Below are 16,130 nucleotides of genomic sequence, written 5' to 3'. Positions count from 1 at the left end.
TTTTATCTTCATTTCGTATATATATATATATATATATATATATATATATATGGCTAACATTTCTAGCAAAAGAATTAGAGAAAGCGAAACATTTGAAACAAAGATTAATCTATCAATTTGAGAAATAACTTAACATATGAGGTGTTCTGTAATGATCTCTCTTATTGTGTATTTTTAGAATGGTTGTCGAAAAGGAATTTAAAAAGCAAATGTTCGCTAATTATAATTTAAATTAAGGAAATAGCAATTGAAATCTAACGAATCGTATCTATAGTGAGAAAGTGAAGCATCAAAAGATAAAATGAGTTTGCCGGAGAACAGTTGAGAGGCAATTATTAGAGACACCCCCAAAGTTTATCAGGCAATCAAACTGGTTTTATTATTTTGCACTGCCGCCTTTCTTAGATGTGCTTCAAAAGTGTTTTTATTTCTTCCTTGTATAAATATTTTATTTGTGATTCCAAATGTGAATACTTCTTTTTCTTTATTTTTGTCAAGGATTCTAAAAGCATATATTAAGGGTGGTAATTGCAAAATACTCTGTAAGTACAAATAAATAGATGAACGAATTTATATAAATTGATAATAAAATTATTATCTTTTCGGTATTTGCCTTGAATTATGAAGACAATTATATCCATAATACAGGATGTTTCGTAAGCTGTATACATTATATGTGGAATACATTGTGTAAGTATACAGAAAAATGTACACATTGGGGTCTCAAATCAATATTCAAACGTGGAAAATACAAAAACGCTGCCAAAATCTGAAAAATTACAATAGAAAAAGGCAAAATGTAATAAACATCGGAGATTAAACTTGAAGATGTTTTTAATAATCATCTTTCTTCTCTCTGTTTCCTACCGTAATCAAACTTGCTTCACTGTTCATTAAATTCACCTTCCTGTACTGTGATTTGTCAGATTTCGGTAGCGCTTTTGTTGTTTCCTCTGTTAAATATTAATTTTCGACCCTCCCCCAATGTACAATTTGTTTCGTTTTCATTTTTGAATAGGATTCTAAAAATACACATCAATTGTGGTTCTTGAGAAATACCAAGCATATTTTATTCAAAACTCTTTATTTGAACTTAATGTACTGCAGCAATGATTTTTGTTTAAAATTGAAGTTATAAGAAATAGAAGAAATTATCTACATAATTTAACATAAAGGTAAAACCTCTTTTCTTTTAAGACATTTTTCTCATTTCTGAAAAACATAAAGCTGGGAATAAATTGGTTAAATAGTTTATTAAGTATTTATAATTTTTATTTTATGCCATAAAGCACTTGGAATTATATTTCAGAGTTATAACTTGCTACCGCACGTGTATAGTTTGATACGTGTGTAGTTTGATAATTTGATACAAGTTTACTATTTTTGCAAAAATATATTATTTGCATTTACAATTTCATTCATGACTTTCTCCATGGTTCTCCATTCCCCCCCCCCAGACTTTTATTTTGAGCTAGATTATATTTACACTTACTTAAAAAATGTAATATCATTTACATTAGGCAAAGAATGACTCATATGGCCGATCTTTTGCCATTAAACTCTACTCTGAACTTAACTATGATTATATTTTTCTCTAATAAAATTTTCTCGCTATTCAATATATAGCACATTTGATGCAAAATCATTTATACAAAAAGCACTGATACTTGTTTTATTTGAATAAGAAAGAATTTTATTGAATAAGGAATTTGAATATTAGAAGACAATAGCATCAATATTATGTCAAATTTCAATGATGACAGCCTTCAATTCGGCCAGAGACTGAAGCTGCTTCTTTTTTTATCGATGCAGCCTTACTGAGGATAGCCTTTCACGTTATCTTGGGGATTGAGGTCATGAGAAAGCGCAGGCCATTCATGTCTTGCAACCTATTATCGAAAAACCATTACTTTGAAGATTTTGCAGGGTAAATGAAGGCATTCTCTTGTAGAAAATTGTGACTTGGGTCGACTATTCCCCCTTCAAAACCTGTAAATGAGACTGTAGCATTTTTTGGTAATCGGTAGCCTTTCTGTCGCCAAAGGGAAAGGCTACGCTAAGTTTACTGGAATAATCGAAGCCTTTCCATAGCATTTATGATCCGCTACATTACTGTTTGTTTGGAGAATTTCATGTTTCGTTTTATATATCCTACAAGAAATTTGAGATAGAAAAAAATTAGCAGCAGCTCATGTTGAAAGCTATCCACAAGCAAAGAAGAGTAGAAAATAAAAGAATTAAGATGACAGTTTTGTGTGTTTTTACACGGTAAAAGAAGTTTCTTCTTTGTTATTCAGCAAGATGGAGAATTGTGTGGGAAGGTATCGGATATAGCCTCTCACTCAGGTTGTATAGAGGCGCCGATGGTCAAAAAATTCTAAAAATATATTTATCGTGATTTGCCGAGAAAATAGGAGTCTCAAGTCAGATTTTCCAACAGAACAATGCTTCCATTTACGTTGCAAATTCTTCAGGATGTTGGTTTTTAGATAATAGGGTGCATACCATGAATGGTCTGCCCTTTTAACTGATCTACATTCCTAAGAAAACGTGAGGGCTATCCTCAGAAGGACTATATATACCAAAAAGTAGAAGTTTCAGTTTGCAGCAGAACAGAAGGCTGACATCATTGAAACCTGAGATAATATTGATGCTAATGTCCTCCAGCGTTTAGTAAATGGTACGCAACATCATATATTTCAAGTCATATATAAATAAGACGAATATATTAGCTATAAATAGATGTGCCTTTATTTCAATGAGGCACTTTTATCTCTCTTTTTTTTACTTATTTGCTGTTGTTTTTTTCCTGTCCAAGTAAAGCGGAGAGGGAGTCACTCCTAGTAAATATATGTTTAGATATAGAATTTCTTAATATATATGTTTCGTTTGCATTCGTTTTCTTCACTTCCAGTAATGACAAAAAAAATCAAGGAGGTTCTATTTAGTTGGGACACACTGTAACAGTAAGAACATCAAAAAGGATATTTAAATTTTTTTATTTTAGTTCACCATTAATAGACAATATGACCATTATGAAGAACATCTGTATGAACGAGACTAAATCTTTTTAATACATTTAATTGAATATTTGATAATTAGATTTGTAACGTGATTCAGATTGGAAACAAGCAATATTTTTGGAGCATCACCAGTTCCTTTTAACTTGAGTTTGACCTGAAATACAAAAACATAATTTAACGCAAAATGGTTTGAAATGTTGTAAATCATTGAATAATAAAATTTTTCATTAAAATGCACAGGATACATTTATTCATTGATTTGCACTTCGACTAAATTCACCAAGTTTCGTTTTTTTTAGAATATTTTTAACTCTGTAATTTTATGACGAAATTCAAATGGATCAAATAGTTGCTAAACAATTATGTCTTTTTTAAATTTCTATTTCATAAATAGAACTAATAGAATAGAACTAATTTCATAAATAGAACTATTCGATCGAGTGCATTCAAATTTTGCATGTACTGTGTTCAAAATAATAACGATAACAATAATAATATTAATAATAACATTAGTAATAATTATAATACAGGGTTGTTCACAATTCCCTCCGGGATTTCGAAGCGTTATAGTAAAAAAACGAAGACGAATATGGCAAAAAAGAACATATGAAATTATTCCGAAAGTATTCAAGTTTTAATTTAAGCAGTTGCCGGTAGATGGCAGTAGCATGTACCACCGAAGCCAGTTGTAGTGAAGAAAAATGACGTTTACAGGCGGAAGGAATTATGAATAACCCTGCATTACAGAATTCTATCATAACTTCAATGATGACGCACAAACCATCAAATGATCAGATTTCCACATATTACCTTAATGGTTTAAAGAAAGGCTTTAACATTATTAACTGATAGCTTAATCAGCTAATCAATTTCTGCGCAAATTTTTCCGAAATTGAACACAAAAGCGTACCTTTCCTAAAAAGTCTTTTTTTCCGACGGATTTGAACTCTGGATCGTCAAAATAGGAAGGGAGGTTGCCACAATCTTCAAAATATCTTTTGATAGTTTAAATGCGAGAGATGTTGAAAGTTAAGTGCTAACTTCAACTTAACGTTAAATTCACTTTTTGCATAATTTCGTAGATTCATGAATGTTTGGATTCTTTAGTGATTAATTTGAAGGATATCGATCAAAACGTTTCTGAGTTATCAAATTTTAAAAAAGTCGTTGGTTTGAATTTTCGTATCTAGGTAGGTTTTTGGAAATTTCATTAAAATTTCAGATTTTTTTTTTTAAAATCTGATTTTAAACGAAAAGTATAAAATTTGAGCAAAATCTTACCAAAAAAAAGAAGAAAAAGAAAATTATTTTCAAAATTTATTTTTAGACCAATTCTGTTCAAATGTTGGTTTTCCTTTCATTTAAAACTACGGTTTAAAGTGAAGTAATAATTTGTGTACCTTACATTTCGAAATGATTTCGACCATTATTAAATTAAAAAAAGAAGAAGAATTAAAAAAAGAATAATATTAAAATATATTATTTAAACTGGACTATCTTAATATAAAATGTTGCAAATTGTACAACAATTGTGAGCAAAACTGTTTTGATTCTTTTAAATAAATCCAGAGATATGACAAAATACACTAAAAGTTAAATTTTAATTTAAAAAATTCAACATTTCGATCGCTTTTCTAAATAAACTACTGAGACTATATTTCCTAGATTGTCACTTTTCTTCCTTATTTTGAGGTTTTTGCGTCTGATTTTGTAACTTGAAATATCATTTAGTGCTATTAGATAGGTTTTTCGAAATATGAAATATCCTAATATTATTTTTTCGATATGAGATGCATTTTTCGAGATATTTCTATCTTAAACGATTTGTACCCAATTTTAATTTTGCGATTACAGCGCCATCGGTAAACTAAAACGTAAAAACTTATAAGTTACATTGGGGTATATTTTTCTGGAGAATCCAAATTTGCAATTAAAAAATTGGGATCTTTTTCATGATTTTTTTGTTTCTCCCGATCTATCTTCAGAGAGTGGGAGGTTGAGGGTCGAGTTTGGTATCATTAGGCATCAAATCATTCGACATCAAATCTTTAGAAAATATTTCACATGTGTATTTTTTTACTTTTAAACCAATGCGTATTTCTCGTTGATAGTTTCCATATTTTTCGGACACCCTGTATTTATTTACAATCCTAGTTATTCATTAAATCATTATGTTGCTTTGAGCACAAAAACAAATATTTTAGTAAGGAAAAAAAGTTAGATAAAAATTTCGACACATTTTTTAATGAGTATGAAGTAAGATAAAGCATACAATTTTTTTTTAATTTTACTCAATTGAAATTTCTATCTAGATATGTAAGCTATTAAATTCTATGTACTTTTATTCTAAATCGAATGAAAGCAAAACAAAATCAATATCTCTAATAGTTTAAAAGTTATCAAAGCTATTCATAAAAAGTACGGTTTTGTTATACACCTACACTGCTTCACCGCCTACACTGTTATATCGACAAGTAGAGTATTGAATCCTAAACATTTTTAATCCTAAGCTAAATTGAATAACATAAAAATCAAGTATATATGACAAATAATTTAAAAGTTTTAAAAGTTTCATGCATAAAAAGTACAATTTTTTTCATTTATGCAAGCTAATGAGCATTGCTATCTAGACAACTGAGCTACTAGTTAAACAACTTCTTTACATTTAATTAAATAAAGTAGCAAAAAAGTTGATAGAACTAATAGATTCAAATTCATAAGGGTTTAATGCGTAAAAACATCTTAGTGAAATATTATAATTTTTAATACTTAAAATTCTCATAACTATTAGTCTCATTTTTTTCAGTCGACCATGTAATCAACTCTTGACTTGTCTTCTGTCTTATTCTATTTGATGTACAATGCATAGGATTCCATACGTACGGCAATACATAGGATCCCATGTTTCTTTTTCTATATAATAACATAAGACACGTATGTCAGTACAAAACTATACTTTCATGTATACTAACTATACTATTACTAACTTTCGGACTGGAAATCCCATTAATTTTGCTTTGTGTCATTCAATTATGTATAAAAATGCATAGAAAATAATATTTTACTAGTTAAAAAGAATTTAAATAACGTTAATAGATCAAATCAAAAATTGTACTTTTTTATACTTCATGATTACTAAATTCCTTATAAATCCTAGACTATTAATCCTGTCGACTTGATATTGGTGTCATTCAATTTCAGGTAAAAATACTTAGCAAAAAAACCTAAGTTATTTCGATAATAATATTTAACTTTTCCACTTTTTCTCTCATCCCCCCCCAGTAAATTTTAGATGATGACTATAAAACTTATCCAGGTATCTATATTGGGTCCAAACCATAACTTTCAAAACAATTTCTACCCTTTCCTTTATTACGTCAGCATTTATTAACTTAGGAACTGGCTTAATAGTCGTTTCATAAGCATATTTGGTATTTTTATTTTTCTTACAATGCACTTTGGCTTGAATACATAGTAGAGGAAGAAAAATTCTACTTTCTAATAATACTTCGGATAAACGCGGATCAGAGATCCTATAGCAAAAGTCTTACCAAAAGATAAAAATCTGCAGGACAAGATATTAGTAATTCTTCTAGAACTTCAGCAAGCATCATTAATTTGTTAGCCCAGAAACATTTTTCAAAGGAATTACAAGCAATTGCTAAGCAGCGGTTAGGAAGAAATTTGCTACAAAGTTGCAAATGTGTTGCTGCGGAGTTCAGTCAAGCTACCTCATCGTATTAAAATAAGGAAATAAAATGTTAATGAAGGTGAACTCGCAAAACATTTTTGAACCCAACATTTTCTACTTTTATTGTTAAATTTTTGTTGCAGTTTGTTCATGAAAACCCAAAGTTTGTCAGTTATATAATTCCAAACGTTTCTTTAATGCTTTTGTTAAATGAAAATCTTTTAATTATTTGAACTTGGAAACAAAGTTTAATCATCTCATACAATTGTTTTGCACTTTAACTCCTTACTAAATTTCTTACAAGTAAATAAATAAATATATTTGTTCATTTAATGATAACTAATTTTAGTATCTTTCAGCGGGATTCATTTTCTTGTATATCTTTTCAATGAAGTAAAATCTGTCAGTAAAAATCATAAATTTGGTATTTAAAAGAATAAAATGAAAATAAAGTGCTATAATCTATTTATTCAAACATCCATATTTTAAGAAATTTAATCAGTAAAATATTTGATTAAAAAAACAAAAATACATACTCAGTTATTATTTTAAATTTATAACATTTAATACGTTAATTATGCAGAAGGTAAAACTTGCTTTTTTTTATTTTTTAAATATCGATTGCTCCCGTATTTGTGTAGAAAAGCAACTGATTTTAAGCTAAAGTAATTCAAATATAATTATGACAAATTTATTAGAAAAATAAAATTTTAAAAACTGCAAAAATAAAAAATTAAAATTACTAAATTTCTTATCAATAAAACCTATAAACTGAAAAGTTATCGAAGAATTTAAATCAATGGCCAATTGAAAATGTTTTTTAATGGAGTTGTTTTAATATTTATAACGATACTTTCAACTGCAGATCTTAAATGAGTTACCTGATTCGTTAAATTCCCAATAATAATAATAAATATATAAATAATAAATATATAAATAATAAATATATAAATAATAAATATATAAATAATAAATATATAAATAATAAATATATAAATAATAAATATATAAATAAAAATCGAAAGTTGAGATTTCTGTACTACTATTACACAGGTAGGATAGAAGATGTTGGCGAAGACAATGGTGTTCAGTAATATAAATTTTTACAATCCTTGTTAAAAACCAGTTTGAAGACCCAATGAAATTTGTAAGACTTTCTCCTTCTCTCTATCTCCTCCAGTAATCAAACAGGTTAAGATGTTTTAAATCCTATCTTCCTCAGCAGTGATTCCTTAGATTTAGATAGCGTCTTAGCTTCTTCTTCGCTTACACATTAATTGGGGACCCTAAAGATGTATACTTTTTGACCTCGTTTATGACAAGGATTATAAAATATATAATGAGAGTGATCATTATGGAACACCCTGCATACTGGCTCGGAAATCTCAACTTTCCATTTTTTGAATTTTAAGTGTTTTGTACTCAGGTGACTCATAGAAGATCTGGAGTTGAAATCTGCAGTAATCAAACAGAAAATCAGAAGATCTGTAGTAATCAATCAAACAGGTAAAGATCTTTCAAATCCTATCTTTCTCAGCAGCGATTCCTTTGATTTAGATAGCGTCTTAACTTCTTCCTCGCTAACACATTAATTGGGGACCCTAAAGGTGTATACTTTTTGACCTCATTGATGACAAGGATTATAAAATATATAATGAGAGTGATCATTATGGAACACCCTGCATACTGGCTCGGAAATCTCAACTTTCGATTTTTTGAATTTCAAGTGGTTTTTTTTATCAGGTGACTCATAGAAGATCGGCAGTTGAAATTTTAACTAAATAATTAAATAATAAAACTAAGCAGCGTTGACTTAGTAGGTAATGAACTGTCATGTCATAGAGAAGAACTGGAGTTCTATCTCCGGTGGCCAGCTAATCTTGACAGTAAAAGTGACTTGAGTGCAAGCTGTGCACATCGCTAACATCATGCTGTTGGTCTCGAAATAGTGAGGTTTTAAGTTCCATGTACTCCTCAGCAATAGGTTGTTACAGATTATTGCTTTAATTTCATGATTTACTATTATAATAAGAAATTGCCATAACTGATCATCTTTTATTCACTTTATCTACTTTTATGGCACCACGTACTAGCAGTCGAAAAGCATTTTAAACTTATGATAAAATAATCTTTAAAAATAGATGCTACTGCATGTCTCTTACGGTAAACGGTACATTACTCATTAAATCTTTCTTCTTTTTTTTTAACATTAACAAAGACTAATGTTGCTATATTTTCATTTTCATTGCGGCTTTTTTTTCCTACTTTTTTAATTTACTTTCAGTGTCAGCATGTAAATTTAAATTACATATTTATTTTTCATTTTTTATTTTAATATAAATAATAGTTTGTTATTTTAATTTTATCAACAAAACGCGAGTTAGGGGATAATGTTTCACATCAAAATATTACCAGTTCAAATTCTTGACTGCAAAATTAAATTTGATGTAGCTGTATAAACCAATTATTCAATTACAAGTTCATTATCATTTTTGAATTCGCTTCTTTAAGTATTTTTTTAATTAAATTTAATTAAATAACACTTTATTTTGTTCATATTGAATTTTTTTTTAAATATAAGTTATTTGTGTATTTAAACAATAAATAAAATCAATAAATTTAAATTACAATAATAATTTAATTTAAACGTTTGTGATTTTAAGTCCTTTACATCCCTGAAACACAATACATAATTTGCAAAATTAGTACTAGCAATAGATGTGAATTTTTTTTTCTATAACTTAAAATATTTACTATTTTGCATCTTAAATATAAAAACATCTACGTGACAACACAGCGTTTTAGAATTCATGCAACCTTAAGAACAGTATTTGTAATTAATGGGATTCTGAAATTAATAAAAGAAAATTTAGATTGTACGAAATACTTTGAGACTATTCTCTAAATTGTTAGAAAATATGTACAATAGAACCTTGCTATTCCAACTATTGACTGTTCACGTTACAGAATATTTATATATTATCCAAAATTCCGAAAGTAATAGATTTTTACGCGATTTTTTTCCTTATATTCAAAAGTAAAACTTGTGCTTTTCAATATGTTAATCACGTTGTATCGATATTTGGGTGATCATTTAAAAAGAAAAAAATACATGAGATGACCAAATTTAATTTTATTCACAATATAACTGGCGTTGAACAGCCGACACTATTCTAAGTTCACGTTTATAAATGTTCAACTCCGTAGCCTTGTAATTTTGAGCCCAACCATGAATACAAAGGAACTCCTGGATCAAGCATTGGGACAAACTAGAATTCATGGGGGACTTTTTGATTAAACTAAACCGTATTTGCGTTACATGGAGGAGAAAACCGCAAAACTTCTCATGAATTATAGTATATAGCAGATATATTATAATTCATAAGTTCATAAGATGTACTCCAGATGCATTAATTTCGATAATATATAGCAGCGCAAATCTGTGTAAATCTATATCACGTTTTTACGATTTTTAAACCGTACATTTGAACATCTCAAGTACTCAAGGATATTATGTGAATTTATTTTATCGTCGGATTTTACATGATCCTCACCTTATTTAAAATCTAAATTTTGCTTCATTTTGAATTATTCCCTGAATATTTTTTCTTGTAGTTCCTTTAGAATTTTTTTGCAAAAATGCTTTTCATTTATAATTTTTGAGAAATAATACAAATTTGAATTATCAGATAAATTTGAATTATAGATCAGATATTTTGGAATACCGGGGTTTATAATACAAAGTTATACTATAATAAACTAATTCCACACTAAAATACTTCGATTTTGTTTTATTTTTAACAAAATCCAGTGATTTAAAGTAGGATCTACCAACGATCTTTTACTAAATAAACGATTTATAAATATACATATAATTTCTAGAGCTCTTACTAAACCTTTAATACCATCTTTGAAAGATTTAAATTTAAAAAAAAGTCGTTTTATTGCTATGATAAAAAAATAAATCAGACAAACGATTTATAAACACAGAAGTATTATTTATAGCTTTTAATAAATCTCGAATAATAATATTTTCCACAGATTGAAATTTTAAAAACTAATATTAAAGTCACGTACTTAAAATTTTAACTGAGCAGAAATGGACCATTAAGAACTTGGAAATATGTAGTTATAAAAAAAAAAGTTTTCTCTCCTTGCATCATTAATTTACGATAAGCAGCAGATTTTTTGTCCCTCTGAATAAATTAAAATATTAAAAAATATTACGGAATTCTCAGTTTTTTTTTTGTTTTTATATTTAAAATACCATTTCCAAAATCATCTAATTTATCATCCAATGAGAATCCTCTCTTTTTTCGATCAACGAATAGCAACGAAGATCAATGGGACTGCAGTTGACGTCATCGCTGCGTCACAGCTGCAGCTCTGACGCCATCATCCGATTTCTAGCTGGAAAAATTGACACCCCCTCTTTAAAGTTTAAAAGTCGTCACAAGCAACGTAATTCTGATGCTATAAATCTTTTTTTTTTCTCCATCTATTCTTTAGTATAAATTTTCTGGAAGAAGACCTTCTGTGATCTATGAGGCACGTTGCTCCAAGCACTCACTTTCTTGGTTCAACAAAAGAACGAAATATGAGAAATATGAACAGGCAAAAACATACAAATAATAAACCTTGCGATGTTTATTCTACGAAAGATTAACGAACGCTGCAGACTTTTAATCATAATTAGGAAAATGTAAGAGTAACTATAGCTCTCGAAGGATTTAGCCTAATACTTTCGCAGCTTCAAACTTTCGTGAATTGAATAGTTTTAAGTTTGTGTTGTCAAGATTAATTTGTTGAGAAATTTACATTAAGTGCTTAAAATAAATATTTTTATAGTTGGCTGGAAATTTGGCATATTATATTTGATATAAGATAACGACAAAGGGGACGTTCAAATGTTACGTAAGAACATAATAAAGGGAGAGAGTTTGTGAATTGGTTATTTTTGCTGACAAAGGGGGAGGAGAGGTATATGCAATGCTTACGTAAGACTCTGCACCCCTCAATTTTCAAATTTTAAAAGCAAAACATGTAGCAAAAGATATGATAAAAATTGAATTTGGAACGCTTTTAAATAAAGGTTAGTTTTGGGAAAAGAAAAAATTGGATAAAAATTTCTTCAAAGAGTTTTTCAGAAAGAATTAAAACATAAGTTTTGTTTCATGTGAAGTCACATCATTTATTTGAATTTAATCCTGAAATTCTTGAAATTAGATCACGGAGCAAAAAATTCTGGTAAAACTGTCGGTACTGTTTTTTAATGACATTTCTAGTAATAAAAAAAATTAATAATACCAAAATATATGATGCTTAAACCATTCATTTGATAATTTTTCTATTCATGTGGTAGCAGTTTGCCGGAAATTCTGGCTTTCGAAATTATAGTTCTTATTACCCCATATTTTCCAATAAATACAAAACTGAAAAGTAAATTTAACTGAATAAATGGTTTTCGTGCCATGCTCTAAGGTATCATGATAAAATTACCAAATTTTATAAAAACATTGTTAAACCCTATTTTATTGCTAATTACACTAAAATCATTACCACATCGCTTGGGTAAAAATTGCTGAGTTTTTTGATGTTTTCATAGAGCATGAAACACGAAAACTTTAGCGTATTCTATAAAATTTGATCATACTATTTTTCTTAGTGATTTTATTATTTTTGATGACAAGGGAGGCATCCAAAATGACCAAAAATGTGTCGTCCAAAAATGACCAAAAATGCGAATGTCGCTTAAGGAGTATTTATGAGGATAAACATTTAAATGAATGAATCATGTAATTGAAAAGATTAGTGAGAAAGTTAACAAATGACTTTAAAAGAAAGAGAAGAATTTTATTAAAAAAATGACGTTAAAAAAGAGTTTTTAATGTAGTGTATTTTCTAAATCTCCAATTTCTAAATTAAATTGTTTCTAAATTTACTTTAAATGTCACTCAGAACCTTCTTTCGTTTAAGCTTCTCAAAGATTAATAATTTTTTATTCCTTTAAAAGTAAATGCTTCAAAACGGAGTTTTTTTTTAGAAAAAAATAGTTCTTTATAATAATCGAAAATAAAAACATACAAGTTAATGGTATAATACAGATTTATAATTAAAATTAACCGCATAAGAATTTTACCGTTTTTTTTTTTTTTTTAAATTTCGCGAAGATGATAAAAGAAATAATAAACAGTTAATTTAATTTAATTTTTTTGTGTAAGTGTTTAAATGTTTAAAAGAAAAATTCCTTGTGTTATCTAATTAAAACTTTTTGTTCATGAACAAATTAACGACCTTTTGATTATTTTTTCGATTGAAATTAAGGTTGTTCGAAATACATGTTCACCTATTTGAGCCGATTCTGTATGAAGTGTTCGATAAATTCTCCCACAGTATTTGTATCATAACATACACATAAAACAAAAAGCATAAAGGCATATAGTTTTATGAAATACTTAAAACTAGTAATTTTTAAGCAAAGCTTTTAAGAAAAACGCAAGAAATATTGCGTTTCATCAAAATATTAATGATGAAAAAAGTGATAGCATTCTTTTATGGCCTGTTGGAGAAGGGTTAATCCCTTTCCAAAAAAAATTCTTTTGTTCTGGAAGAACGGCACAATTCTACAAAATAATCAATTATGGACATGGTCAATATATATTAAATACATACCAAACTGAGAAATTGGTGTCTAAATTTGAAAACGCATCGATAACAATGTTTTGGGAAGCTTTTTCAAAAAGAGTCAACTTCCTTTGAGTTTCATAGAAAAGTGTGTCATAATTAGTGTTGAAGTCTATGAAAAAGAGATGTTGGAAAGAGTTATTTTGCCCAATCTCAAAATTATATAAAACTGTATAGGAACTAATATTGTTGCGATCAGAAAGATCGTGCCCCTTTGCATACTACACTGAGAGAAAAAATATGGTTTAAATTACTAAAATGTGGTAACATTTACCGCGTTTCTGGCGCTATGGGAATACTAAAAATCTGGGTAATTCTTACTGAAACTCTTTAGTAAGGATTTTGGTAAAATATATGATTTTATAATACATGGTTTTATAATACATGATAAAATTTGGTAAATGAGGTTAAATTTAATAATTTTATCATGATACCTTAGAGCAAGACATAAAAACCATTTATTCGGTTAAATTTACTTTTAACTTCAGTATTTTTTACAAAATGTGGGGTACAAAGAACTGTAATTTCAAAAACTGGAATTTCCGGTCAACCGTTACCATATGCACGGAGAAATTATTATTTAAATACCTAACATTTTGGTTCTATTAACCAGATTTTTCTTCGCCAGTAATGTCATTACCATACAATACGGTAATTTTACCAGATTTTTGTCTCTGTTTGAAAAATAGCCTAATATTGCTGCTGAGACAATCTGGCTTTCTGCCAAAAGATAATGACCCCTCAAGTTCTCCGGATCTTAATTCATTGCTTCATTTAAAGTAGGGTATATATTTTTGAAACTGAATGAAATTAAATTCACCAATTTCAACTAATTTATGCGTGCTATAGAGCGAGTATATGAGTAAATTCCTATAAGTGCTGCTGAAATAATTTTGGAGAAAAGATCAAAACTTGTAAAAATATTAAAATACTTGAATCATACCAATTCACTTGTTATAATGATTTTTTATAGAATGTTGTTTCTTTTCTTAAATAAAATCAAAATATAATCAAACCGCTTCGGTAAAATTACTAAGTTTTTTGGTGTTCTCATATAGCCAGAAATATAGCCAGTAAATTTTGCCATATTCTAGTAGTTATGACCATGCATTTTTTCTCAGTGCAATACGAATAAAAGACGACATCATGAACATTACTTTAAAAGGATTTATTAACACTAGATTGCCTAAGGAAGTCATTTTGACTGCTTTTAATTTCAATTAGAAAAAGGTGTATATAGTGACATTGTATGTATATAGTAGGTGTATATAGTATTAGGTGTATATAGTGACACAATTTCTTAGAATTTTGTGACTTTTTGTGCAACATATAATTTTTTTATTGCTAATATTTACTATTAACTTGCTATATAACAGTAAACAATAAAGAAAATGTTAAAAATTAATTTTAAACAAATTTATTTGCTCATTCACAATCCAGTCATTTTGACTGCTTTTGGGCAATATAGGTATATACTAATTTTCCGTCTTTCTAGTGTTAANTTGGCTTATTATATTTGATATAAGATAAAATAACGCCAAGGGGCCGTTCAAATGTTACGTAAGAACATAATAAAGGGAGAGAGTTTGTGAATTGGTTATTTTTGCTGACAAAGGGGGAGGAGAGGTATATGCAATGCTTACGTGAGATTACACCCCTCAATTTTCAAACTTTAAAAGCAAAACATGCAACAAAAATTTGGTAAAAATTGAAATCGGAACGCTTTTAAATAAAAGTTAGTTTTGGGAAAGGAAAAAATTGGATAAAAATTTCTTCAAAGAGTTTTTTAGAATGAATTAAAGCATAACTTTTGTTTCATGCGAAGTCACATCATTTATTTGAATTTAATCCTGAAATTCTTGAAATTAGATCACGGAGGAAAAAATTCTAGTAAAACTGCCTGTACTGTTTTTAATGACATTTCTAGTAATAAAAAAAGATTAATAATACCAAAATATATGGTGCTTAAACCATTCATTCGATAATTTTTTTATTCATTTGGTAACAGTTTGCTGGAAATTCTGGTTTTCGAAATTATAATTCTTATTACCACATCTTTTCCAAAAAATACAAAACTGAAAAGTAAATTTAACTGAATAAATAGTTTTCATGCCATGTTCTAAGGTATCATGATAAAATTACCAAATTTTATAACACATTGTTAAACCCTATTTTATTGTTAATTTTACCAAAGTCATTACCACAGCGCTTAGGTAAAAATTACTGAGTATTTTGATGCTCCCATAGAACATGAAACACGAAAATTTTATCGTATTCTAAAAAATTTGATCATACTCTTTTTCTCAGTGATTTAATTATTTTTGATGACAAGTGAGGCATCCAAAATGACCAAAAATGTGCTTACGTGATGTTTGAACGTCACTTAAGGAGTATTTATGAGGATAAATATTTAAATGAATGAATTATATAATTGCAAAGATTAGTGAGAAAGTTAACAAATGACTTTAAAAGAAAGAGAAGATTTTTATTAAAAAAAATGACGTTAAAAAGGAGTTTTTAATGCTGTGTATCTTCTAAATTTCTCATTTCTAAATTAAATAGTTTCTAAATTTACTTTAAATGTCGCTCAGAACCTTCTTCCTTTAAGCTTCTCAAAGATTAATAATTTTTCATTCATTTAAAAGTAAATGTTTCAAAGCAGAGTCTTTTTTTTTAGGAAAAATTAGTTCTTTATAATAATCGAAAATAAAAACTTACTAGTTAAGAGTATA

At 28.1% G+C, this 16,130-nt stretch overlaps 1 long non-coding RNA gene across 1 annotated transcript in view; it reads right to left on the bottom strand.

The window, feature by feature from the left end:
- Positions 1 to 2,983: 2,983 nt before the first annotated feature.
- LOC122269691 (uncharacterized) overlaps positions 2,984 to 16,130 on the bottom strand; it is a 45,976-nt gene continuing 32,829 nt past the window's right edge. Inside the window, exon 2 of the long non-coding RNA XR_006225328.2 lies at positions 2,984 to 3,177. This is a non-coding gene — a long non-coding RNA (uncharacterized lncRNA). The remainder of the gene's footprint in view (positions 3,178 to 16,130) is intronic.

This window comes from Parasteatoda tepidariorum, chromosome X1 (genome assembly GCF_043381705.1).
Source record: "Parasteatoda tepidariorum isolate YZ-2023 chromosome X1, CAS_Ptep_4.0, whole genome shotgun sequence".
Taxonomy (NCBI): domain Eukaryota; kingdom Metazoa; phylum Arthropoda; class Arachnida; order Araneae; family Theridiidae; genus Parasteatoda; species Parasteatoda tepidariorum.
This window is presented reverse-complemented; position numbering and strand designations above follow the sequence as displayed.